This window comes from Mesoplodon densirostris, chromosome 7, assembly GCF_025265405.1.
Source record: "Mesoplodon densirostris isolate mMesDen1 chromosome 7, mMesDen1 primary haplotype, whole genome shotgun sequence".
Classification (NCBI taxonomy): Eukaryota; Metazoa; Chordata; class Mammalia; order Artiodactyla; family Ziphiidae; genus Mesoplodon; species Mesoplodon densirostris.
Window position 1 is genome coordinate 87510763 of NC_082667.1, and position 27752 is coordinate 87538514.

Below are 27752 nucleotides of genomic sequence, written 5' to 3' on the forward strand. Positions count from 1 at the left end.
AACTTGTACCTTTACTCCAGAATAAGAAATCAAGGGGGATCAATCTATTAAAAAGATATTAATATTCCCAGACTCTGTGGCCTTCAGTATTTTCTTTTTAAGAAGATTCACCTAGTGCAAATCTTATAAATATTTTTACCATTTAATATGCCCAGACAAAATGGATACAAAAATTAGATAAAAGAGAAAACAACAAAAACAGATCCCCTTTGTTTTCAAAACATTTGATGTTTACATCAAAATATTTTGTTGAAAATGAAGTGATTTTTAATCTATAGTTAAAAGACATTATAATGATATTTAGAACATATTACAGATCTGGATTTTTACAAATAGATTTTTATTTAAAACAGGTCTCACACTGATATCAATAAACCAGGCACTCTAGAACAAAATGTGGAGAGATGGCAATTATGCGATGACTTCTTAATACTCCAAGGGAAAAAGATTTTTTCCAAAGTAGTCCATCTACAATATTAACCCTTAAGATCTACTCCCCTTGATAGGTTTCAATATTATTTTCTCTTTTATACACATTTACTTTATAATTAACTCCTACAGGAGGACATTTCTGGAAATGTTCCCAGATATCTACAGCCACACTTTCGGTCATGATCACACCATGGAAAAAGTAGGGAACATCCAGATCCTGATGATCCAGGGGTTTCATAATTACCCCTTTGAGGTCAGTCAGAATCATAATCATTCCCAGAACAGGGTCGGTCTTTACATTTGTGCCCCTAGACATGCAGATTGTAACACTACCCACCCAAAGGCAAGTTGTCTTCCTTACTCAGGTTTGCAGGGGCACCACTCACTGTGGTAGCTAGAAGAGTCCGTTGCCCCCAGCCCGGACCTGCATTCTGTACTCTCCACAGACACATTGTACTACAGATATACCAGTGGTGCTGATGAAACTTCCAGAAAGCTATAAAATAATGCATGCCAGGCACGGTAGATGAGGATTTAGAAAATGCTAACATCTTCTCTAGGAAATAAAGGTGACATACCTATGTGGCTTTAAGCATTTTTGTGCATTAGCTGGCCCCCTGGATCTGGGAAAAAGCATCTGATTTTAAAGTTTCTCAGCCTCATTCTCTGCAATGAAATCTGAAGCTCTTCCTTCCTTCTCTGAGTCCAGAAGCTGGAATTGATACAGTCTGCTCTCTGTGATTTGTCTCTACCATTTGTTTCCAGTGACCACTTCAACTCAGATATCTCTCAATTCAGGGATCACTCCTAAACTTCAGGAGGAAGGTCACTGCCCTTTTTATTCCCACCACAATTTTATGCTAGTAACCCTTTACAGTGTCAATAAACTTATTTTGTAGAATGTGCCCCCTGGACTCCACCTGCTAAATCTGTTTTTTGGGCAAATCATTTGTTACTTAGCTAAACAAATTTTATAAAATCATATTTCATAAAATTGTATTTTATAAAATGTTACTTTCTTATTTTATAAAATTGGTAAATCCAGGGATTTAGGCTTAATTATTATTTTTAAAAATGTTAGTACTCATTTTGCCAATTTTTCTCTTTTTACATATATCAGAAAATATGTTAAGAACTCAACTGTGAAGATACCACTATTTTTATTTTTTCTCACTTTTTGTACACAGGAAACAAGAAAGTTTGTTCCTTGGAAAACATCAGTCCTAAGAACGTACTAAGTTAAAGCTTAGCATGTTAGATCTGCGAGTAGCCTTGTCTTTTTTTTTTTTTTTTTTTTTTTCGGTACGCAGGCCTCTCACTGTTGTGGCCTCTCCCGTTGCAGAGCACAGGCTCCGGACACGCAGGCTCAGCGGCCATGGCTCACGGCTCCAGCCGCTCCGCGGCATGTGGGATCTTCCCGGACTGGGGCACGAACCCGTGTCCCCTGCATCGGCAGGCGGACTCTCAACCACTGCGCCACCAGGGAAGCCCAACCTTGTCTTTTTTTTAATGATGCTTTTTTCTGAATTGGTAAAAAAAAAAAAAAAAAAGCCTTAAGGCTTAGGAACAGAAGCAAATTGAGAATTAAAATCCAAATCATTCAAATGAAGTTTGTCAGAACAGTTTGTGTGTGGAGAGGACAGCTTCTAGGCACTTCAGAGAAACCAGCAGGACAGAATTGAGAATAGCCAGCACCTTACAGGGCTTCTCACAGAAATGCTTTAATGCAAAGAGGTGACTGGATTTCACAGGGAGACCAGGGAGAGGATGCAGAGATAATTAAATCACATTCAAGCACCTGTTTACCTGGGAGGTAAGTTCCTTCATATTGTGGTCAGATGCTGTTTAGGGGGACACTGGTGCAGGGGAGGTGTTGGGAGGATGAACTCTTTTCTGAGTGATTTTGCAAGTGTGAAAATTCATCCAACAGAGATGCTAGAAAAATTTGCTCCTAGTAGCGAGCGTCCAACATGATATTTTGGGACAAAAATGTGTATTTGGAAGAATTTTTCACAAAAGAGCAGTGATGGGAGGAAAAGATTCATATGGGCCTGGCTAGTAATATTCTTCCTTCACAATTTTCTTGTGGGTTCCTGAGGCCTGTTGTGACTGCTTGGAGACCTGGTCCCCAAGCAATGGCCCTCTTTGTCATACTCAGGGTAACCCAGGAAGTTGCTTGTCTGAAGCAGAAAAGGTTCTCCCTTCCACTCGTGTCCTCTTGCTGATCAGATGAACACATGGCATCATCTACAGCTGAGAGGTGTTTGTTAACTACCTTTGTTTCATAGGACACAACTCATATATACTCTACAGTAATGTTTACCACTGTCTTTTATAATCTCAAGGTAAGAAGTAATCAGTGTTAAAATCATTCTACTGGAAAACCAAAGCACATGATTTTTTTTCCCTAATAGTGATTGTATTTGTTTGCTAGGGCTGCCATAACAAAAGACCACACTGGCTACTAGGTGGCTTAAACGACAAAAATATATTTTCTCATAGTTCTAGAGGCTAGAAGTCCAAGATCAAAGTATCAAGTTTAGTTTCTTTGAGGTCTCTCTCCTTTGATGGCTACCTTCTCACTGTGTCCTCACATGGTTGCCCCTCAGTCTGTGCATGTCTCTGTTCTAATATTCCCCCCTTATAAAGAGACAAGTCATATTGGATTAGAGTCCATCCATATGATCATTTTACCTTAATTTTCTCTTCCAAAGCAGTATTTCCAAGTAGAAGTTAAGCTTACTGTACAATCAGGTATTTAATAAGAGGCATTGCTATGGAGACAAAAAACAATGGTTAATAATTGAGGCAAATTTCATATCAGTTTTTGAGTTCTGAGGGTAGACAGTTGAGAAGATCTCTAAATGTCAGGGTTAAAGCATCTTTTGTAGTTTGAATGTCCATCAGATGTTCAGGTAAACTTTCTGAGTGGTCCATATAGCAACAGGAACGAAGAAGACTGTCTAAACATGAGCTGCTGTGGAGATTTCTGTGAAGTTTATATTAAGATATCTACCTTCAGTATGCAGGACTTCAGAAAAAAAGGCAGTTTTAGTTACAATTATTCCAAGTCAAAAGGGTGGGAGAAAATTTGGAAACACTAGTTTGGAGAGTTGTAGTCAGGTAGTGGAGGAAACTAGAAAAATTCAGGATACAGTCCAGTTTTCAGGTAATTAACAAAACTTTAAGGAAAATTAATAGCACTAGAATCTAATATCCACAATATGTATTTTGGTTTCTATTGAAAGATAATTTTTCTCTCTAAAATCACCCTCATTTCTATCAAAGATAGCCAAATTAAGACAAATTTGTTTGCAAAATAAGTCTAGATTCAATAAACTTGGTCTTATTTATATAAGTATAGCAAGGATTGTGACTGACCATATAGGCTTATTTTTTATTTTTATTTTTTGCTTTTATTAAGAGAATTTATTGCCTCTCTCTCCTCCCAATAGCTCAAACATGAAGAAGCAACATCAGAGGAAGACAGACAGACAAATGGCTCTTTGAGTTTGTCCTTCTTGGCATTGGTGAAGGAAGAGGCAGCTTTCTCAAAGTTGTTTTTTTTTTTTTTTTTTTTTTTTTTTTTTGCGGTATGCGGGCCTCTCACTGTTGTGGCCTCCCCCGTTGCGGAGCACAGGCTCCGGACGCGCAGGCTCCGGACGCGCAGGCTCAGCGGCCATGGCTCACGGGCCCAGCCGCTCCGCGGCATATGGGATCCTCCCAGACCGGGGCACGAACCCGTATCCCCTGCATCGGCAGGCGGACTCTCAACCACTTGCGCCACCAGGGAGGCCCTTTCTCAAAGTTTTTATCTGCTTAATTGGATGTAGTAGAGAAAGGGAACAAGGAAAGTCAGAGGATAAGTGAACAGGCTCTGCACCTACCAAGGATGTGTTATCCTCCTAATCGTCCCAGTAGGAATATTCCATTCATGTTCTTTGATCTGATCCTTGCATTGGAAGACACTTCTTTTTTTAATCTTTTTAAAATTTAATTTTAATTTTATGTTGAAGTACAGTTGATTTACAATGTTGAATTAGTTTCAGGTGTACAGCAAAATGATTCAGTTATATATATACACATATCCATTCTTTTTCAGATTCTTTTGCCATATAGGTTATTACAGAATATTGAGTAGAGTTCCCTTTGCTATACAGTAGAGTCTTGTTGATTATCTATTTTATATATAGTAGTGTGTATATGTGAATCCAAACTCCTAATTTATCCCTCCCCATACCTTTTCCCTTTAGTAACCATAAGTTTGTTTTTTAAGTCTGTGAGTCTGTTTCTCTTTTGTAATTAAGTTCATTTGTATCATTTTTTTAGATTCCACAGATAAGTGATATCATATGATATTTGTCTTTCTCTGAATTACTTCACTTAGTATGATAATCTCTATGTCAATTCATGTTACTGCAAATGGCATTATTTCATTCATTTTTATGGCTGAGTAATATTCCATTGTATATATGTACCACATCTTCTTTATCCATTCATCTGTCAATGGACATTTAAACTGCTTTCATATCCTGGTTATTGTGAATAGTACTGCACTGAACACTGGGGTGCATGTATCTTTTGGAAGTATAATTTTCTCCAGATACATGCCTAAGAGTAGGATTGCTGGATCATATGGTAGTTCTATTTTTAGTTTTTTAAGGAATCCCATAATATTCTCCATAGTGGTTGAACCAATTTACATTCCCACCAACAGTGTAGGAGGACTCCTTTTCTCCACACCCTCTCCAACATTTTTGTAGTCTACAGTTTGTAGACGTTTTGATGATGGTTACTCTGACTGGTGTGAGGTGATACCTCATTGTAGTTTTGATTTGCATTTCTCTAATAGTTAGCGATGTTGAGCAGATTTTCATGTGCTTTTTGCCCATCAGTATGTCTTCTTTGGAGAAATGTCTGTTTAGATCTTCTGTCCATTTTTTGATTGGGTTGTTTGCTTTTTTGATATTGAGCTGCATGAGCTATTTGTATACTTTGGAGATTATTCCATTGTCAGTCTCATCATTAGCAAATATTTTCTCCCATTCTGTAGGTTGTCTTTTTGTTTTGTTTATGGTTTCCTTTGCTGTGCAAAAGCTTTTAAGTTTTATTAGGTCCCATTTGTTTATTTTAGTTTTTGTTTTCTTTCCTCTAGGAGGTGGATCCAAAAAGATATTGCTGCTGTGAAAGAGTGTTCTGCCTGGATTTTCCTCTAAGAGTTTTATAATATCCAGTCTTACATTTAGGTCTTTAATGCATTTTGAGTTTATTTTTGTCTGTGGTGTTAGAAAATTGTTCTAATTTCATTTTTTTACATGTAGCTGTCCAGTTTTCCCAGTACCACTTATTGAAGAGACTGTCTTTTCTCCATTGTATAGTCCTGCCTCCTTTGTCATAGATTAATTGACCATAGTTGTGTGGGTTTATTTCTGGGCTTTCTATTCTGTTCCATTGATCTATATTTCTGTTTTTGTGCAAGTACCATACTGATTACTGTAGCTTTGTAATACAGTCTGAAGACAGTGAGCCTGATTCCTCCAACTCCATTTTTGCTTTCATAGTATGCTTTGGCTATTTGGGGGTTTGTGTTTCTGTACAAATTTTAAAATTTTCTGTTCTAGTTCTGTGAAAAATGCCATTGGTGGGGGCTTCCCTGGCGGTCCGGTGGTTGGGACTTCACCTTCCAATGAGGAGGATGCAGGTTCGATCCCTGGTCAGGGAGTTGGGATCCCACATGCAATGCAACCGAAAAAACAAAAAACCAAAAAAACAAAAACAAAAACATAAAACAGAAGCAATATTGTAACAAATTCAATAAAGACTTTAAAAATGGTCCACATGAAAAAAATCTTAAAAAAAAATTCCACTGGTAATTTAATAGGGATTGCATTGAATCTGTAGATTGCCTTAAGTAGTATAGTCATTTTGACAGTATTGATTCTTCCAATCCAAGCACATGGTATATCTCTCCATCTGTTTGTGTCACTTTCGATTTCTTTCATCAGCATCTTAGAGTTTTCAGAGTACAGGTCTTTTGTCTCCTTAGGTAGATTTATTCATAGGTATTTTTTCTTTTTGATGTGATGGTAAATGGGATTCCTTCCATAATTTCTCTTTCTGATCTTTTGGTTTTAGTGTATAGGAATGAAAGAGATTTCTGTGTATTAATTTTGTATTCTGTGACTTTACTGAATTCATTGATGTGGTGTATCACACTGATTGATATGAGCCTGTGAGCCATGGCCGCTGAGCCTGCGCGTCCGGAGCCTGTGCTCCGCAACAGGAGAGGCCACAACAGTGAGAGGCCCGTGTACCATGAAAAAAAATCATAAAATGGGGCTTTCCTGGTGGCACAGTGTTTAAGAATCTGCCTGCCAGTGCAGGGGACATGGGTTCAAGCCCTGGTCCAGGAAGATCCCACATGCCGCAGAGCAACTAAGCCCACGCGCCACAACTACTGAGCCTGCGTTCTAGAGCCATTGAGCCACAACTACTAAAGCCCACGAGCCACAACTACTGAAGCCCATGCACCTAGAGCCCATGCTCTACAACAAGAGAAGCCACTGCAATGAGAAGCCCACGCACCACAACGAAGAGTAGCTGCCATTCGCTGCAACTAGAGAAAGCCCACACACAGCAACAAAGACCCAATGCAGCCAAAAATAAATAAAATAAATAAATTTATTTTTAAAATCATAAAATATTATAACCATCTTCTTCAGTTTACTTAGTCCCATGTAATTAATTCTTGTTTTGTTTGATCTTTTGTTAGAAGTTTTATGAAACCATCAATTTCTCCATTAGGGTTTTGTAAATTCTTACTCAGTTCAGTGTAATGATTTGAAATTCATCAGAAACTTGTGTTCTAGAATACTTGTTAGATCCTTTTCCATGAATTTCTCTGAACATGAAACACATTTTCAGGAAGCTTTTGTAAAAGCATCTGAGTAAAACCATTGTCTAAGTAATAAAAGACAAATATCCATTACTAAAAATTTGATTCATTCTAATGGAATTGACAAGAAAATTTATCTCTGTGACACAAAACATTTAAGATAATAACTAGAATTATGACTGATAACATTATACTAGGACATATCCAATTTTAGGAATTTCATATACTTTCTAGAACATTTATATTAATAATATTCACCCTTATGATATAACCTAGGGTTTATGATCATTTATTTAGCAATGCTTCCCATGTAAGTAACATACCAAATAAGCCTAATGAGTTTCATAGCTCTCTTTTCTAATAAGATAAAACAAATCTTTTAAGGTGTTCCAAGGGGCCTCTGGAAAACCTGAACGTTATTTCCAGGTCAATAAGACTTCATTTAGAATTCGACTTGGGGGAAAATCTACTTTTTCAAAAATAAAAATGTTTTAAAACACTTTGTCAAATATGATCATATGTCACTGTGAATTAATATTTAGTTATCAATTTAATCAAAGTGACAAAGATTCACATGTAAATACAGATAGTTAAATAGTGTAAAAAGACTTAGCTCTTTTAATATTGAAAGCACTCAGTTTTTCTTCAAAATTATCAAAGACTCATAAAGACAAAATGTACAATATTTGTTTTGCTAGACAGATTACATTAAATGTAAAAAAAAGTCTTTGTTTACAATTTCTCATTAAGAGCAGACCAACAATTAAGAAAATTTTTCAAAAAGAGAGAAAAAACAAATTTTAATTTTCTACCAGCTTACTTTGGATATTAAAACTCAATCACTTTATTAAATTCATTCCAATCTTAGACCTGACTACACATAAAATTCCTTTCTAAAGATTCCTTTTTAACAAACCTCTTACAACTTTCTCTGTCCATTTTGATTTGTCCCTTGTTCTCTTTCCCATTTAGAAGTTACCAGCTTTAGGACAAAAATCACTTAACAAAGTTTTTACATTAACAAAAACATCTCCATACCTTACACTTTTTCTTACCCCAAAATATATTCTAATTTCCTTATAATTCCTAGTAGCTTTAACCACATCTATTATTTACAATTCTTAATCCTTTGAAGCTTTAATTTTTTTGTAAAGATAAAGTTAAAAATTATGAACTGTGTAAGTATTTTGTGGCTTGGCAAACTTATAAATACATTTCATAATTTCTAGAAACATATTCTACTTCATAGTACAAGCTTTTAATGAAGCACAAGACATGTTTACTAATAGAACCAAACATATTTAGTGTGTAATAAGAGGTCAAAAGTAGGTAAACTTAGACTCGTTCAGCAATTAATATTTCAGTATTTTGTCTTAGTTGGAAATGATCTAGACATTCAATTCATTTAATTTAACTTAGCAAAATTCTAAGGGTACAATTTATCAAAGACATTTAGAAAACTATTTAAGTTGACATAGCAAAAACAATTATTGCTAAAACAAGTTTACCTAAAAGAATTCTTATCTTATGTCTATTTAATTAATTTGTTCTTAACAATCCCTCAGATTACTCATGACAATTTCATAAGATGTTAAAGTAGTGTTAGCCATCATCTTAAATTATTATTATTATTACTTTTTTCTGAGAAAATTTGTAAAAGAGATAACATGAGCTTATTTGACTTTTAGCAAAACTACATAACATAAAGCTATTATACTTAATGCTGATAACTCTTAAGATATGTCTGTATTAATTAAACCATTAAACCTGAACTAGATTTTACTTACCAAAAATTATCCTAGATCATGTGAATTTGAAAAATATTTGTATTCGTTTTTGTTATATTTTTGAGAATTTTTATATTGCTTGTTGGAATAAACTAAGTTTACTCACTCAGATAGCTACAGTCTTTTATTATTTATGGAGAAGACTTTTAAGTCTTCTTGCCCTTTAAGTGTACTTGCCCTTGATAAACAATTTTAAGGAGACTGTGATTTAGAGTTTGAGCAAGAGAGGGTTTTTCTGGTGGTTTTTGTTTAAAAAAAAAACCTCTTTCCTTTTTTTCTTTAAATTTTAGTTTCAGGTTCTAACAATTGAGATAATCTGGGCTCAGTCTCAGGCAATGTGGCTGTGCTTACATTTCAAAGACATGGTAAGATTTATAACTTTAAGGGACAGAGAAAAAAGTGTAAATTTTCTTCTGTGAGTTTTGGAGTGTTTTTTTCTATTATCATAAGTCTCAGGGTAATTATTATTTTAAAAACTTTTTCTTCTTAAGTACAGGGCAATTTTGCTCCAATTATCCTCATCTTTTATAATATCTACAAGAATTTGAGAGGAATAGGTTGCAGGGTTGGTGAAGATAAATGGGCCTTGACTTGTTCCTAAGTTGCATTTCTGGTTTTGTAGAGATTTGGAAGACAAAGATAATTGATTCTATTAGCTCTTGAATATTGGCTTCCAACTGATCTTTTCCTAATTATTTGTAGGAGGGCCTAAGGAATTGCTGAGGAGATGGGTCGATTTTTAAAATTTTTCTTAAAAAGGGGAATTCATGTTGGATCTTTAATTTCTGTTATTTCATCTTAATAACGATTCCCTAAGGCTAGCTGTTATACATTATTTTTCCTTTCAATTTGATCCTTCCATAAATACCAATATGACAGCTGTTTATGATGAGAGCTCTCAAAAAGGTAATCTTTTAAATACAGCAAATTTAAAGGATCCATCATCTGGCCATTGAGGAGTAAGACCTTTCATTAATTTCAAATAGTGACTCAAATCAGTAAGCCTTTTTATGGAACGACCCAGAGGTAACTTTTCAGGCTTAGAATAAATCCTTACCATGGATGAAATAAGCATACTTTCAGATGGAGAGGGCACGGATGATAGCCCCTATAATGTGCAAATTCATTTCCAAGGATAATCTAAGAAAGCAAAGGCCTTCACTGCACAGGCAGTAAGGGTGGTATAATGCAAACTGTGTCCCTGGTCTCTCCTGGGAATTTGAGGCACCTCTGATCCCAAACCTACTAATCTGTGACATCAGGCATAGGCTGCTGGAATGGGACTTTTCCAACACTAACAAGGCAATGAAGGTTGAAACAACAAAGGCCCCTTATGGACTGGGTCCCCTTAGGACAAACTCCTCTGACAGCTGGCACAACAAGACTAGAGCGTGCTGTTTATGACTTTGTGTCTCAGAACCCCAGTCAATTCAACTGGTTACCAGATGCACCCCAGTAAATACACCATCCAGATGGTGGAGACCAGAGAGAATATTCTCACTGGACAAAAAGCCAAACTCTCAGGACACAGAAAAATACAGAAGGAAAAATCTCATCCAGTTTTTATACAGAGGACTGACAGCAAAGTTTGTCTTAATAGGCACTGGACTGGAGAGAACTGGTAACTCACCAGTCTGTGAGGCTGTCTCAGACAGCAGGCTTATAGGGCCTATGCCTGTCTTCTGCCCTATGGTTCTTTCTTCTTATGAAACATGACTCAGGAGACAGAGACAAAGAAAAACAGTGACTGTCTCTGGGAGGAAAGGATTAAGAAAAACTGAGACGAGATTACTCATTTCCAAAAACCAGATTTTCTATGTCACAAGGATCTTGCTCCATAAGTATTTTCTTCTGCTAATCTAAATTTAGAGATAGAGAAAAGGAGACTCTTAAGCACTTTCCCTCCCACCAGATCTTACAGGCCTGGGAAGTTGAGGAGATAAGAAATTTTACCTTCTGCTGGCCTTTGTCATGTGTCCTAGGATCTCTCAGCTGCAGCAGTCTTGTGGTGGGAAGCAGGGTTTAGCCAGCCTCCTGGTTGTCTTGTCAGCTGTTGAGGAGGAAGAAATGTCCCTGCCAACCTTCTTGAGTTAAAGAAGTAACAAGGTTTATACAGCCTTCTTGACCCTGCATTCCCTATCTCTGGTGCTAATGATGTCTTTCTACCTCCTGGTACAGGGAGGGCACCATTCACATGAGATACTAATTTCCTGCTTTCATGGAGACAGATAGGAAGGTCAGTGTGTCTCTCTTGCATCAGTCATTTCTTCAGTAACTTTAATTCAAAGTAATATTCCACTGAGGCATATTTTGGAGCATCCTGCCCTGGGCACCAACAAAGTCAAATGGTTTAGAGAGAAAGCAAGTCCCTTTGTCAGCAGTGACCTGTGCTCATGGTGATTGTTATTCCATCTCCACAATACCATTGGGCTGGGTGCTCAAGAAACAGAGCTGTGAAAACATGGCTCCTGTCTCTTATAATTTATAGTACCAATGTTTCAAAGAAAAAATTTTATTTAGTGCCTCCTTTGTGTTAGACAATAATGCTGGTATATTTTCAAGATATACAAATAATAGAAAGAGACATGTATGGTACTTGAATTGTAGTGAGACATTAAAAATTCCCCCCCCCCACAAAAATCTTTTTCTTTATACTTATAAGGAAAAAAAATGTAGATTCATTTTGGATAAGATAAAGAAAATTTATGAAGTGATAAATCTAACCTGAGAAAGTAGAAAAGAACACAGTACACAGGCTCTGAGCATTCTACTCACAGAAAATATTGTCCTGTTCTTTTGCAATATGGACTTGTTCCCCTGTCCCTATGTCTGTCTCTTCCCCTCTCTGTTTCTGCCCCTCTTCTCTGTCTCCCTCACACATACACACATTCACTCCCCTACAAAAAAACCCATTGACTAAATGCTAATTGGCAGGCACTGTGCTCAAACTGAGGCTACAGTGGTGAGTTAAAAACAGAGATAATTTTTCCATCCTCATCAAACATATATTCCAAGATGGAGAAAGTGAATACTAACCAAAGAGTCACACAACCATAATATTGCAACCACAACGAACAACCATAACCACGGAGTTAAGCTAAGCAAGCCACTATTGTCAGCTTTCTCTCAACCCTCAGTAGAGTGTGTTCCACTTAAAGGCCTTGAGTAAGTCACTATTCTGTTGAGAAAATCCAGGAAATTTCTCAGTCTTCCACATCTGAAATTATGCAGTTTGGAATGTCAGGAACAAGAGTGAGGGGGAAGGTCATTCAGAACTGCAGCTAACCAGTTTCTCTCTTTCTGACTGCTGCAATAACCTCCTGGTCTATCCTGTGTTTACTCCCATTCCTCTGGCCTGTTCACAGAGCTGCCAATGTGGTCCCTTAAAATTTAAGCCCAATTGTGCCACCCTACACTCAAAATCATCCAGTGAATTCAATTTAATTACAATAAATCCAAAGTTCTCACCAACGCCTCAAAGTCCTTTTTGATCTGTTCTCCCCTTCTCCCATGTCTCTCTTGGCCTCATTCCTACCACTCTCCCCCTTGTTTTCTGTAATCCAGCCAAACTTGCTTCTTCTCCAGCTTTTACTAAAACACTACTTAGTAGACAAACAATTTAATTTAAATTGGGCAAAAATTTAATAAGACACTTAACCAAAGAAGATACATGAATGGTAAATAAGCAACATTTTAAAATGTTCAGCATTATTAGTCATCAAAGAAAAATTAAAACCACAATGCAAATAACTTCACATCTACTAGAATGACTAAAATTAAAAAGATTGATAGCATCAAATGTTAGTAAGGATGGAGAACAACCAGAAGTCTCATACATTCCTGAAGAAAATGTGAAATGATGTACTACTTTGGAAAACAGTTCGGCATTAATACAACCCCCTAATTTCACCCCCTAGGAATTTAAATTAGAAAAATATGTCCACACAAAATTTGTACATGAACGTTCATAGAAACAACTTTATTCATGATTGTGAAACTGAGTAGGATCCTGTGGGGCCTTCCCAGTGACAGACTCCCAGTGTTCCCTGCTTCTAGTTGGAAGAACAAAGCTTTAGTCTCCTAGGCCTCCCTTGATTTCCAGAGAGCAGTTAATGATTATAGAACTGACAAAGTTCAGAAACAAAGGAAAAGCAGTCAAGCAAGAAAAGTAACAATAGATTGAAAAACAGTGTTGTCTATATCCCTTTCTCCTCAAGGGATATAGATAACAGTCTGACACATATCCTTGATGTGGTGCTCCAAGGACAATGGTGCTTCAAGGACAAAGGACAACCCTCTCTGAAAAAGTGTCAGCGTTACACCCCTTATCAGACCCTTAATTGCCCTCCCCACCATGTTGTGATGGTTATGAAATTCCTGAGCCCAGCTGGGCGATGAGACCTGTCCCAAATAAGAAAAGGCATATTCCCTGTCCCACTGCCACCCTATAGAAGGAAAGTATATGTGCCCTGACCAATTAGTAAATGAAATTTTCACCTTGGAGCATTCCTTTGTTTTCTGGCTATAAAAACTGATCAATAGCACATGTTTGGGGTCCACTCCCCCAGACTACTAGGAAGTCAGCCTGCTGTTCTGGCAGAGACACTTTCCTCTAATAAATTCTATCTTCTTTACATTCTGCCTTGTGTCTGGAAATTCTTTTCCAACCCACGTATGGACCACGACACTTGAGCGTTTTTTGTAGACACTAAGGCTCTCCACCTGATGGAGGATTTGACTACGTGCTGATCACAAGCATGTAGGTCCCAGACTGGTTGGAACAAGAAGGCTGTTGATTAAGGTTCCCAAAATATCACCCTGTCACCTCTCCACCAACTAATCAAAAGAATGTCCATGAACTGATAATTCACCCTGAGACCCTCACTCCTAATGTTGTCTTTAGAAACACTTGCCCAGAAGTCTTCAGGGAGTTTGGGTCTTTTGAGCATTAGCTGCTTGTTATCCTTGCTTCGCATCCTGCAAATAAACACTGTACTTTCCTTCACCACAGCTGGTATCAGTAGATTGGCTTTGCTCTGCAGTGGGTGAGTGAATCTGTGTTTGGTTTGGCAATAATTTGGGCAACCATGAAGGGGCCACCATCCCTAGTGGGCATCTCAACCATAGCACACTGGCCCCTGACCAGTGGCAGCTCATGGATACTACTCAGCAGCTGCTTGAGCACCTTTGTCTCAGAGATGGCCCTGAACACTTGCCACTGACCAGGCATCATTGGCCCATGGCACTTTTGATTTCTGTGGTAAAGGGAAAAAGACACATGCTTTGCTGGTTGAGATTTCTCTAGTAAGTAGTGGAACTTGTGTGTGATAATACCAGGGTATTCATTCTCTTAGCCATTTGGGGCTGTCAGTGGCTAAACATTCGTTGGGATTTTCCCTTTTGGGCTGAGGAGTTTGAAACCCTGAGAGACTACATTTGTTTGTTTGTTTGAGATTTTAAGATTACCAGCCATAAACAACTGAGAATGGGTAATCAGAGCTCTGTTTCATCTTATATTCCCTACGGTGTATTTTGCAGAATTGGGAAATTCTTAGCTCTTAGTTTCATGGGCTCATACCCATGAAAAGGAGAAGGTGATATTTTTCTAAAATCATGTGGTCACAGTATTCTTCAGGCTCTGGAGAATAATGCCCCAGATGGGGCACTTTTTGACATTCTAAAACTTGTTTTTGCATATGAAAAAGCTGGCTTGTTAAAAGTATCTCTTCACTATTCTGACCAGAAGGAAACAAATCTTACTAGGAGGAACTTTTTTTTCTTGTTTTTCCTTCCTCTAACCTTTCAAAAAGCATCATTTTTAATAGTCACATCAACATTGCTGATTAGATTTGCAGTAATTTGAAAACACAGAAGACATTCCTTTTAAAAATATAAACAAATCTTCTTTCATCTGCTCTCTAGATCTTTTTATTCTTATGCCACATTCTTTACACCAGTTGACCAATTGAGTTAGGCACTCATTTACTTTTTCACAAATCTTTGTTGGGTTTCTGCTAGTTCTGCATTAGGGACTATTAAGGAGGAAAACCGCTGACACAGAATGGTTTCATTTGTGCTGAAGCCCACGATACCACGCATATATTTAATACCTAACCTACTTGCAATTTCGACCTTCACCAGAAATGTTATCTTTTTTTTTTTTTTTTTTGAGGTACGCGGGCCTCTCACTGTTGTGGCCTCTCCCGTTGTGGAGCACAGGCTCCGGATGCACAGGCTCAGTGGCCATGGCTCACGGGCCCAGCCGCTCCACGGCATGTGGGATCTTCCCGGTCCGGGGCACGAACCCGTGTCCCCTGCATCGGCAGGCGGACTCTCAACCACTGCGCCACCAGGGAAGCCCCAGAAATGTTATCTTAATTCTGAAATCTGGAATCTTCTGGTCAGCACCAATGTGGTAATCTATCACAGGGGCCCTCTCCATCTCCCCCAACCCAAGAAGAAGAGGCAATCTGCAAGATAAAACTCAAGGCTTCCCTTCCCTACAAAGAGAAGATAGTACTGGTCCCAAATAACCTTTTTTTCTTTTGCTAATGACTTTCTTGCCCACCCTCCTTTCTATAAAAACCTTCCACTCTGTATAACTTCTCAAAGTGCCCTTCTATTTACTAGATGAGATGCTGCCCAATTCATAAAGCATCAAATAAGGCCAATCAGATTTTCAAATTTACTCAGTTGAATTTTGTTTTTTTTTTTTTTTTTTTTTTTTTTTTGCGGTATGCGGGCCTCTCACTGTCGTGGCCTCTCCCGTTGCGGAGCACAGGCTCCGGATGCGCAGGCCCAGCGGCCATGGCTCACGGGCCCAGCCGCTCCGCGGCATATGGGATCCTCCCAGATCGGGGCACGAACCCGTATCCCCTGCATCGGCAGGCGGACTCTCAACCACTGCGCCACCAGGGAGGCCCTGAATTTTGTTTTTTAACAAGACATGACCTTAAACAAGATAAACATTGCCCCTGTTTTCATCTCAGGTGGCCTCAGCCTGCAGCTGCTTGAAGCAGGATTTTGGTTCCTGGCCAGAGACTGAAGTCAGGCCGGGGCAGTGAAAGCACTAAATCCTAGCCACTAGACCACCAGGGACTAGTGGCCAGTGACAAGGTCCTGGCCTGTCTGTTGTGTAGAAATGAATTTCCACAGAGATGGAAAGTAGTGAAACAAGTAAAGTGTTTATTAGGAGGACAAAGAATACATGTGGATAGACACATGGGCGGGCTCAGAGAGAGAGTTGCGCTCACATGGTAGTTTGAATCACTTTTATGGGGAATTTCTTCCAGGTTTCCTTTGACCAATCATCTTGCTTTGCCTGGTTCTGAGTCCATATTTGGTATACCTCAGGGTCCTCCCGTGTTCATGTGCATCTCTTAGCCAAGATGGATTCTAGCGAAGAGGCCTATGGGTAGTTGACATCACTTACTATGGGGTGGTGCCCTCCCCCTTTTTGACCTCCAAGGAACCCTTCTGCACATGTGTAGCTGGGAAGGTCTCCTTGACTACGAGAATGAGGAACATCTAGTCTTTTCTCTCTTATCTGGGCAGGGCACAGCCTCCTTTCTCGATTGCCCTGTTATTGATATTTTGGAGTTTCTGTCCAGAGGGAATGAACTCCTGCTGCTTACCCTGGGGCTCATCTATCTCCTGCCTCACTTTCACAGAACTCACAATCTGCTGTGAGAGACAGTCAGAATATGAGCACACACACACACAAATAATTTTAAAGCCCGATAGATTTGAAGTCAATAGAAAAGACATTGAGGGCTTCCCTGGTGGCACAGTGGTTAAGAATCCGCCTGCCAGTGCAGGGGACACGGGTTCAAGCCCTGGTCCAGGAAGATCCCACATGTCGTGGAGCAACTAAGTCCGCGAGCCACAACTACTGAGCCCGCATGTTGCAACTACTGAAGCCCATGAGCCTAGAGCCCGAGCTGCGCAACAAGAGGAGCCACCACAATGAGAAGCCCTCACACCGCAATGAAGAGAATCCCCTGCTTGCCGCAACTAGAGAAAGCCCACGCGCAGCAACGAAAACCCAATGCAGCCATAAATAAATAAATAAATAAATAAATAATAAATTAAAAAAAAAAAAGACATTGAAAAAGAAATGGGCCTCCTTTTGATAAGGAAGTCAGAGGTTCCTCTGTAACTTCTTTTGAGAACAATAAGCCATGTCTTTTCCTTCTTCTACATTTTCTCTCCCCACTGCTGACCCCAACAAAATGCTGAAGACAGAATTTGCACTCAATAGATTACCTTTTAAATTGATGTAAAAGTATAAAGTATATTTATGTGCATTAAAGTATGGAAGGGCATACATTTGGAGCATAAAAGCTCAGTACCTGCTGGAAATATCACATAATTGATGAATATAAAACTAATTATATAATAGGGAAATTAAAAAGAAATTTCAGGCTGTGTAGAGACTAAATTAAGAGAACAATATCATATATAATAGCTGAATATTTTGGCATTTGAAATTGGAATTTAAAAAATAGATAAGAGAGGAAGAAATAGGAGTCTTAATTAATAACTGAAGGACAAAGGGGGGATAGGTAGCTTATTTAGCTTATTTCTGCCTTTTTAGTTGCAGAAAATATCAGTTTTGAAACCAGATATGGTTGCAATGTATTAGTTCTGCACAAAGTGCTAGGATGAGTTTCCCCACACCCACAGTTTGGGGATAGTGCTTTACTCATAACTCATCTTTCATGCATTTGCCTAAATTCTTGTGGAATACAGCTGGACTTGCAGCTCATAAATGTGACCTTTGGATGTGTTTTAAACACTACTGAACTCCATTTTAATTTTACATATTAAAGCCTCTGGGCTCTATTTACTCTTTCATTATATAACATTCATTTATCTTATGAAAAACGCTGTGATTCACTGTTGGTCTAGCTTTTTTTTTTCACTTATTTGGATGATTTTTAGAATCCAAACTGTATTGTTATTTATCTTGGAAAACAGAAACACTTTCGGGAGTCAGTTCTCTGAGTCCCAAACCCCTCACCTGACACCCTCTTGTGGTGCTGTGCCCTGGGGGGAGGATACAGCAGGATCTGCAGGTGGAGAGGCCTAGAGAGCTGAGGGTATTATGTGTCTGGTTTATCGCCAAGATTAGTCAAGCCCCAAATTATAGTGTTGAGGGAGAAATTTTTCACGTAATGAGGTATGGGGAAATCATTTAGGCTTATACATGGTTCAGTGTAAACTTTGTGTGAACTGAAAGAGCCTGTCAAGCACACACAGCACATCTGCTTTAACCATTAAGGAAAAGAAATGTCTGATTCAAAAAGAAGGATAAGTGACTCCCTTCTTACGATGCCCATGTTCACACCCTCTCGACGACGAGGTTCCTTTCCCACGTGCCAGGATCCCACTGTCTCACTAGATATGTCCTCAATCTGTCTCTTTTGAAATCTTTAAGGAATAGACCCCTGTCATGTTGGATGTATGTTCTTTGTTCTGATAAAGTATAAGACTACCATGCTTCAGTGGAGAAGTTCCTTAGAGCCTTTTGAGGGGCTGCCTCCCAGATTATAGCCCTCAGCTTGGCTCAAATAAAACTATTTTCTGTTCCTATTATAAATTCTTTATTATTTCCTTATGAAGTCCAGCTGTTCTAGGCTGACACCAAGCCACCCTGAAGCAGCCATCGTGTCTTCATTGCCTCTTTCTCACATCTGGGTCCTTGAAGGTTGCTTGTCTGTGTCCATGGAACCCAGGGCAGAGCCCAGGTCCTCCCACCAGGGCCCTGGATTCTGGTACCAAACCCAGGAGAAGGTGTGCTCTAGTTATATCAGCCTCACCTGGCACCAAGGCCAAGATCGTCATGTGTTTTTTCCCAGACTTCTTCTGTGGGAAAGGGTTTTGGGACGTTTTGTTTTCCCTAGTTCACCCTAGAGAGATGCAAGAGATGCAAGGAGGAAGTCTGATGCAGACTTTCCAGCTTACAAACATCTGAGGGCTGTGTCTCAGGTCAGGATCAATGTTCCCTTTTCCATGGGCATTCAAGTCAGTGAGGCAGCCTGACTTGAGGGCCAGGACTCTGCCTCTGTAGTCCTGGAGGTGATGGCTGAGGGCTGGGGACAGGGGCGCTGCAGTTCTGCCCAAGGGGAATTAAAGGCCAGAAAGCCCTGGTTTCTGCAGGAGTCTGATCATCGCCTGGAATGTATGCCAGTTAACATATAATTTCTTTATCCTATTTATTCATTATTGTTATTTCTCATTGTACTTTGGGACTCAATTTTTTATTGTTATAGAAATCCAATGTTTTCAAAGATTCTCCCTCAAGGATTCTACTGTTAACATTTTTCATTAAGAGAAATGCCTGTCTATTCCAATCTTTCTTTCCCTCCATTATTTACTGTGTCTTTTCTAGGTCTTGTCCTTGTCTCCTGGGCCACAGTCAGTAATGTCTCCACTTATGTATTCTGAGTGTGTGATCATTTGGTCCAAGGGATTCTGCTGAATGAAGTATAAATTCTGATATCTTTCTCTTGCAAACTTTCAAAACCTACAAATAAAATGAAGATATGGGCAATATAAAATGAAAATATGATTTTCCATTCTTATTAATATCTATCTCTATATTTCAATAGAATTCAATTATTGGCCCCTGGTGACTGTATTTTTCAAAAGAATTCCCTAAATAATTACCAGTAATTCACTACTCCAATGTAATGTAGAAGATATTCTTAGTGTATTCTTCAAATTCATGTTGATGGAATGCTCAAGTTCCCTATATCAAATTGAGCTCCTATATTCCCTCTGAATAATAAAACTAAGATATGTTTGCTAAAGATTGTTGAAAAACAACATTTTAGCTTGACATGGACAGTACAAATATAGTATCACTAAGGGTGAAAATTTAGTATATGTCCTGTGGACTACCAATTTCATGTTCCACAATCACAATCGAACCATTTAAATACAGAATTATTTCCTAATTCTCTATTATATAAATCTCATTATAAATAACAAGCATTTTAAAAGCTTTAAATTTTTAACTATAGCTCATTAATTTGTACCTTTTCTCCTCTATCAACAAAAATTGACTTTCATGGTTAACTCAGTTAAAAAATAAAACAGCACAATAGGAAAGAAGTAAAATATCTCCATTGCCTACAATATATAATAATATATATAAATATGCTGATGAAAAAAACGTGGGTCTGCTCTCCCATGTGCAGTAAAGCAAATCTACTGACACCAGGTTATGGCGAAGGAAAGTGCAGCGTTTATTGCAGGTGCCAGGCAGGGAGTTCAGGTCAGCTAGTGCTCAAAACACCTGAACCCCCTTTCCTGATGGGTTTCATGAAAGCATTTTTAAATACCAGGTGAGAGAGGGGAATCACAGGGTATGTGATCAGCTCCTGCACAATTCTTTGGTTGATGTGAGGTAACAGAGCAGTGTCACAGTGGTTAACATTATCAATCCTCAGGCTCCAGTAAAAGATCTCCTACTTAAAACAGTTTTAAAAATTAATAAAAATAAACATTAACTGAGTAGAGGGAAGGTATCCTCAATTTCAGAACAGTGTAAAGTCAGCAAATATCACAACTGGTGCACCCCTTGAAGAGACTGATCTTGACTGGTTGCAATTTTTAAGAAAACACATTTGGGTAAGATTAACTCTGCACTTAAAAAAATTGACTCACAGGTTTTAGGTTTTCTAAATGCTCTAAAAGTACTTATTTTTCCTTTCCAAGAAGGGGCTTTCAACCTCCCCCAAAGTAAAAGGGCAGTGCCTCTTGTATTGCTTTCTCTCACTGAACACACCGAAGAAAAATTGCATCATGTTGGTGTCTATCTGAATAATGTGCTCAGGGCTCTCCCTGAGTCATTGCATGGTTCTCATTTGCACGTGGGAGCCAATGGGTCTAAGTGCAGGCCACCACAAGATGTGCCACTATGGCATGTGGATTATTCTGAGCTGAAAACAATCAGGCCCAAAAGACTCAGGAAGAGCCTTTGAACTTCCCCCTTATTGCCTAAAATAATTTAAGACAGGAGGCCTGTCCCAGGAAGAAGCTATCACTAGAGATAAATGTAGTATAATATTAGGTGTGGTAGAACAACATTGAAAAGCCCATTTGATCAAAATCCTCTCTGTGGGGCTTCCCTGGTGGCACAGTGGTTGAGAGCCCACCTGCCGATGCCGGGGACACAGGTTCATGCCCCGGTCCGGGAAGATCCCACATGCCACGGAGCGGCTGGGCCCATGAGCCATGGCTGCTGGGCCTGTGCGTCCGGAGCCTGTGCTCCGCAAGGGGAGAGGCCACAACAGTGAGAGGCACGCGTACCGCAAAAAAAGAATTCTCTCTGTGTCTCACTGTCTTTGGATGGATCAGCAAACATTTGTTTACCAAACATTAACTCTTTTTAACTTCCTGTGAATTACCTTACTTCCCCTTGAAATTTCAGACCCATACCTCCTTCTGATGCTGAAATTTGGCCTCTGTGCACTGGTATGGAATCGAATTCGGGGGCAGAGTTTGGGTGAAGTAGAAAAGAATAGGTTTATTGTGTTGCCAGGCAAAGGGGGACACAGCAGGCTAATGCCCTCAAAACTGTGTGTCCCAACCTGGAGGGATTTGGTGAGGAGTTTTATAGCAATGGTTCAAGGTCAGGGTTGCTGATAAGGATTATGGTGTGTTCAGGGCCTGCAATCCTTTCATCTGGCCTCAAGTGGTCTCCTGATGAGCTTCTATGCTTCTCAAGGTTATCAAACTGTGACCTTCTCTCTAGAATGAAGGATGCTTCATCAAGTAGTTAACATCTTCCATTTGTTGGGGGTTTTAGTTCTGTAGAAGAGCTCAGTTATTGGTATATGTTTCCCTTGAGGCAGAACTAGGATCTTGTCCCCAAAGCTGCACTATTGTTTCTTGACAGTTCCTCCCTTGTCTCTGCAGCCCCTCCCTTCCCTGATTAGCAACTATTTGACCCTACCCTTTGGAATTCAGGGAAGGTTGTGGAGGCTGAAGCCTAGTCCCTGCAAACAAGAAATGGGGGACACAGAAAGACTTTAGTGCCTAGGAGCCCCACAGGGTCCTGCTCAGTTTCACTTCTCTTTAGTCAAGAATATATATATGTCACCTTGTCTTGCTGTCTTTGGAATTCTTCATACTTATGTGAATTCCCCATGTGCACATAATAATTTAATTTTCTCTTGTTAATCTGCCTTATGTCATTTTCATTGCCAGCCAAAGAGCTAATGTTACCCAAAAACCTGGGTTTGCCTCTTGGTGGGTGTCAAGCTGAAAGGCACAACATAAACAAAGATTGGGAGAAGAAAGGATTTGTTACTTGCAGCAAGTAAAGAGAACACCGGGGGTCTTTCCCAAAGCAGTGTCTTCCTGAACAGCAAAATTGGGGAATTTTTAAGCTAAGGGTATATGCATATTCATGAAGGGGTTTGGGTGGTCCACAGAGTCCAAGCTTTAGTGGACTGAAGTCATGAGGGTCAGAAAAGGTCAATATCATCATTCCTTATGTTCCCAGTTGATCAGGCTAATCTTTACCATTGAAAGAGAACTGGGAGTCTTTACAATTATTTTTGTTAATGTTACTTCTTTTACCTGAAAACAGTCCTTTGATTCTGCATTATTTTGTCCCTTTAAGATCATTAATTACTGAGACCCTTTCAATGGCAAGCATCCTGGCCAGGCTTACATTGCAAAATGGCTTAGGCCAAAAATGACTCCTAGATATACATATTATTAAACTTTTGTTTTATTTTCTCCTTTTAATCAGTCTCACGTCAATTTAATTCTTAGACCAGCTAAAAGTGTTACCTGAAACACTTCTTTTGTTGAGCCAAAAGACACAACCAAGCCAAAGGGCAGGAGAAGGAAGGCTTTATTACTTGCAGCAAGTAAGGAGAACACCAGGGATTTTCCCAAAACGGTGGCTCCTTGAACAGCCAAATTGGGAAAGTTTTAAACTGTCAACTGAAAAAAAAAAAGCACAAACTGAGAGTTGTGAGTTAAGTTTTATTTGGGGCAAAATGAGGACTATAGCCAAGGAAACAGCCTCTCAGATAGCTCTGAGGAACTGCTCGAAAGAGTTAGGGGGAAGGTCAGCATGTATGTGATTTTGGTGAAGGGGGACACATGGAATCAGGGACACATTTTGGCAGAAATTTGCTGCTAGTCACGAAATGGTGGCTGCTAGTCACAAGGAGCAGATGTCTCCATTAATGATTTTAGTGCTTTTCTAGATATGAGAAGATAAAAGAAACTGGGCTCATAAAATCTTCTGAAACTATCTAATTATCTGAAGGCCTGTTCTGCTGTGTTTTCCCAGAGCATAGACTGCCTCATTCCTGATCTCTGTCCTGAATTCCATTCAGGGTGTGTTGAAGGTTGTGAAACAAAATTTATATTTTATGGCAAGACAAGAGAAATTTAAACATAAATTCTTCTCTGCCCTTTGGTCTCCTCTCTCCCCACACTGTGCACTGTGCATCTGCATTATACATTGACCAAACCTCCCCCATAGGCAGGGACACTTGCTCAACCATAAAGAGCAACATTCTCCTAACATCAACAAGACAACTCCCTCCTTAAGAGATAACATTTCTTCTTGACCTTGTAAGGGGTTACATGACCAGCAGGATGGCACTTAGATCTGAATTATGTAAACGTTCAATAACATGTCATTTGATGTACAGCCCTCGGTCTCAAAAAAAACTTATACACCTCCCTGGGTTTCTAATGGGCAGAACAGTTTTCAGAGTTTTCTGAGATGCTCTTCCCAGGTTATAATCCTCAAATTTGGCTCAAAGAAAAATTTCCAGTTCTCTTTTAGATCAAGTGATTACTTTTTTGTCAAGGTCAGAGACTACAGTGGCTAGTGACTTCATTCTTATAGAACCAGATGGTAAGGGACAATTTTATTTCACAAGATCATTAATTACTGAGACCTGTTCAAGAGCAAGCATCATGACCAGGCTGAGATCACAAATGATTTAGGCTTAAAATAGCTTCTCTTATGTCAAAAAGTTATATTTGATTCTTTTTCTTTGGGGACCCCCAACTCCATTTGCCTACAGAAGGGCAGAGGAAAAGTTCTTCCTCTCTGACAGTCTTCATGACTGCCTGGAGAAACAATGATGGACTCAGGAGTTCTTCTCAGCCTCGATGTGCACAGAAATCTTTATGCCTATGGTAAAGGGGCATGGAAAGGAGAGGGTTCTCAATGTGTAGAAGTTCAGATGCTTTCAAAGGCAGGCAATGTGCCCTGCACTATAATGCCTGTTGGGCAGGAAGAAAGTTTCCTGTACCCTTCTAGATTTTTCTGGTTAGTCTAGGAATTAAATTGACATGAGACAGATTAAGATTAACAGGAGAAAATCAAACAAAATTTAATAATATGTATACATGGAAGAGACCCAGGAGAACTCAGTAAATCTCCCAAATGGCTGAAATCCTCACCTTAAATACCACTTTCAACTAAAGACAAACATGTTGGGTGTAGTGGTTTGGGACTTCAAAGGGGAGGAAGGCAATTCTTCCTCGGACCTCATACATGAAGTCACCATACCTCAAGGGGAAATTCAGCTTGCACTGCAACTTCAACTAAAGAACAGTTCTTCGTGTAACACTGCCGGATATTGGAAGATACACAGGCCCCTCGGCCGACCGAAGGCATTCCTTCATTGAGGCCGTTCGCTAGTTGCAGAACACCCTGCTTTAAAAAGTTGATTCAGTTTAGGGCACAGTGGGTAGCTTGTGTCTCTTTTACTTGTTAGAAAACACACGTATTTAGGCTGCGTTTCAATCTAGACATGGCGTCTATAGCGAAAAGCCTGGTTTTCCCATTTTGAAAGCTCCATTCTTGCAGCCGGAAAAAACCTGAAAAACACTGTTGTTGCCGTGTTTCTAGTCCCTGCAGGCATGGCTCTGAGAAAAAAAAGAGTTTTCTCGAAAGAAAGAGGGTGCTTCCAGGTCCTGGGTGGGAGCTCTTCCTGCCCTGCTCTAGAGCTAAGGGGAATCTCAACGGGGGCCCTAGCCTCAATGTAAGGTCTTGATTTGGCATCCAGAAGGGTAGGCGTGAAGCAGGTTCCCTGAGGCCTTAGTCGCAGTTCTGCATTCGTTTAACGGCAGTAAGTGTCTAGAGACTCGTGGCCCCGACGCGTCAGCGCCACTTTCAGGACAAGAACTCTGAGGACCCGCCGGCTCCCCTGGGCTTGCTGGGCCACATTCAGACCCGTAGGCCCTTCAGGGTGCCCCAGGGTAGGCCGAGGGAAGGGTAACACACTGCAGTCTACCTTGGGGGAGCTAGATGTTGATGTTCCAACTACCGTGTTTTTTTTTTTTTTTTTGCAAAGACCCCTAAATATCCTGTGCCTTCCCTTACCTCTTCAGAACAGTCCCTCAGAGTTATCTGAGAGGCTGTCTCCTGACTTGTCCTCAGTATGTCCTCTAAATAAAACATAATTCTCAACTTTTAGGTTCTGCATTTTTTTTCAGTCAACATTTAATTGTATGGCTCATGTAGGTACTATGCCTAAATGTAATGGGATGAGCTGTAAATTATTAAAACTAGATAAATTCTGTCAGCTCTACCACTAGCTGAGATCAGGCTTTCTTCTCTGGATACTTCTGTCATAGACCTTGGCAGATTTGGGGTCTGTGTTAGTCTTAAAATTATTCTTAAAATTGTGGGGACTCATTCATTCTTTCAACAAATTTTACTGCTTATATTCTATGTGTCAGTTACAGTGCTGGGTCTTGAAATGCAGAAGTCAACACACGAAAATACAAGGATAAAACACATTTTCTACCATATTAACTTTTTTCATTCATTAATTCATCCTTAAGTCATTCAACACGCATCTTCTTATTGAATACTGATGAGGGATCAAATGCTATGCTAAACACTGAGTATATAACTGCAAATGAGATGGATAGGCCCTGATTTTGATGTCACTACTATCTTTTGTTGTGTCATATAGTGGGACAGCTTCATTATTCCCTTTACCATAAGTTTTGGTTTTTTTGTGGTACGCGGGCCTCTCACTGTTGTGGCCTCTCCTGTTGCGGAGCACAGGCTCTGGACGCGCAGGATCAGTGGCCATGGCTCATGGGCCCAGCCGCTCCGTGGTATGTGGGATCTTCCCAGACGGGGGCACGGACCCGTGTCCCCTGCATCGGCAGGCAGACTCTCAACCACTGCGCCACCAGGGAAGCCCTACCCTAAGTTTTTATCACAAATTGCTAATGAAAATAAAACTCTTAGTGGAGTTTCAACATGCATAGGTAAATGAGAACACAGAACTCCCCTTTCGCATGCCCCATTCTCCTCCTTCTAACTCCCTATGTGAACTCACTTTGTGCCAAGACCAAGATGTGCCCCAATAAGAACCAAGCTGATTTCCTCACACTGACAGGGGCTATTGCTCACTTAGAAGACTTGATGCTTAATTTTGATAAGCAACAAGACCATGGAGACAACCTATAAAAATGATTTGTCTTGGGAGAAAATACTAAAAAGGGTTAATGTGCTGTTCCACATGTCTAACCTCCTGGGATTAAACCACAGGCACCAAGGTCACCAAGGGTACTTGGCAACAATGAGCTAAAAATGAAAAGAAAAGCATCATACTGTTATTGTATTCATCTTCCCCCAAGGCACTCTCTGATAAACACCACAACCACTAAGGGAATTGAGAACAGCTTCCTTGTGGGGCAGGTTATATATGCATCTTTTTCCAAGAAGTTAAATCATATCCAGCTCTCAGCACACCTTACTTAAGGTGATTGTAATGTATGAGATTAAATGTTCCTACCTGATTGGAAAACTTCTTGTCCTCAATTCATTGGCTATACTGGATTATTTTTCTTGGGTCAGACCTTCAGACTTCTACCAGAAATCGTTCCTTTGGGGAAACCAGGCCTTCCCAGAAACTCAGGAAACTGAAATGGAGACAGAAAGAGAGAAGGAAATTATTTGGACATATAGACCTCAATTGTTTGGTTTTAAGTAAACGTCCCAGCAAACATCTTCTAAATGGTATAATAACTTTAGGGAAATTCACAGTTTATAAGTTTGTGTACTCATAAACTGAACATATTATGATAAGAGTACAGGTTGCATTTTGTGTCTTCCACTCAAGCAAAGACTTCAAAAAAGTCCCAGTTATCCTTTGTTCATTAAGACACAAAGAAAGGGCAAAAAGGGCAAGTTTCTAAGTCTTTTTCTTTAAAATTTACTTCCTTTCTTCAGTCTTCATCAAGATCTTCAGGAAATTAACTTTACTAAAGTTAATTATTCATAAAATAAACATAGGAACCTGCAGAAGACTATTTCACAGAGACCTGTAATGTACAATACCCATTGCATACATGCACCATGAGCTTGTCTTTTCTAGCACTGGCATACACAAAACTCTGTGTGTGTGTGTGCACACATGTGTGTCTTTTTCTGTGATGGAGCCATAGGGAGAAAATAAATCTATTGGCTGCAATTCAGTGATGTAGAAAGATTTAAGGGTAAAGGAAAAGGCTACATCAAGTGAAGCAATAAAGTCATGAGGTTGTGCTTCCATAATAGTAACAATAGCAGTCTTCTGTAACCAAGGGAGCAGGCTCCTCAAATTATAGTCACACCTGTTAGACCA

The 27752-nt window shown here is 39.5% G+C and overlaps 1 long non-coding RNA gene across 1 annotated transcript; it reads right to left on the reverse strand.

Moving 5' to 3' along the window:
- Positions 1-323: 323 nt before the first annotated feature.
- On the reverse strand, positions 324-27049 carry LOC132493283 (uncharacterized). Its single transcript, XR_009532969.1, has 4 exons — positions 26922-27049; positions 11068-11164; positions 3127-3206; positions 324-1954 (listed from the first exon to the last, which is right to left on the reverse strand). It is a non-coding gene; the product is annotated as an uncharacterized LOC132493283 (long non-coding RNA).
- Between the last annotated feature and the right edge of the window lie 703 nt (positions 27050-27752).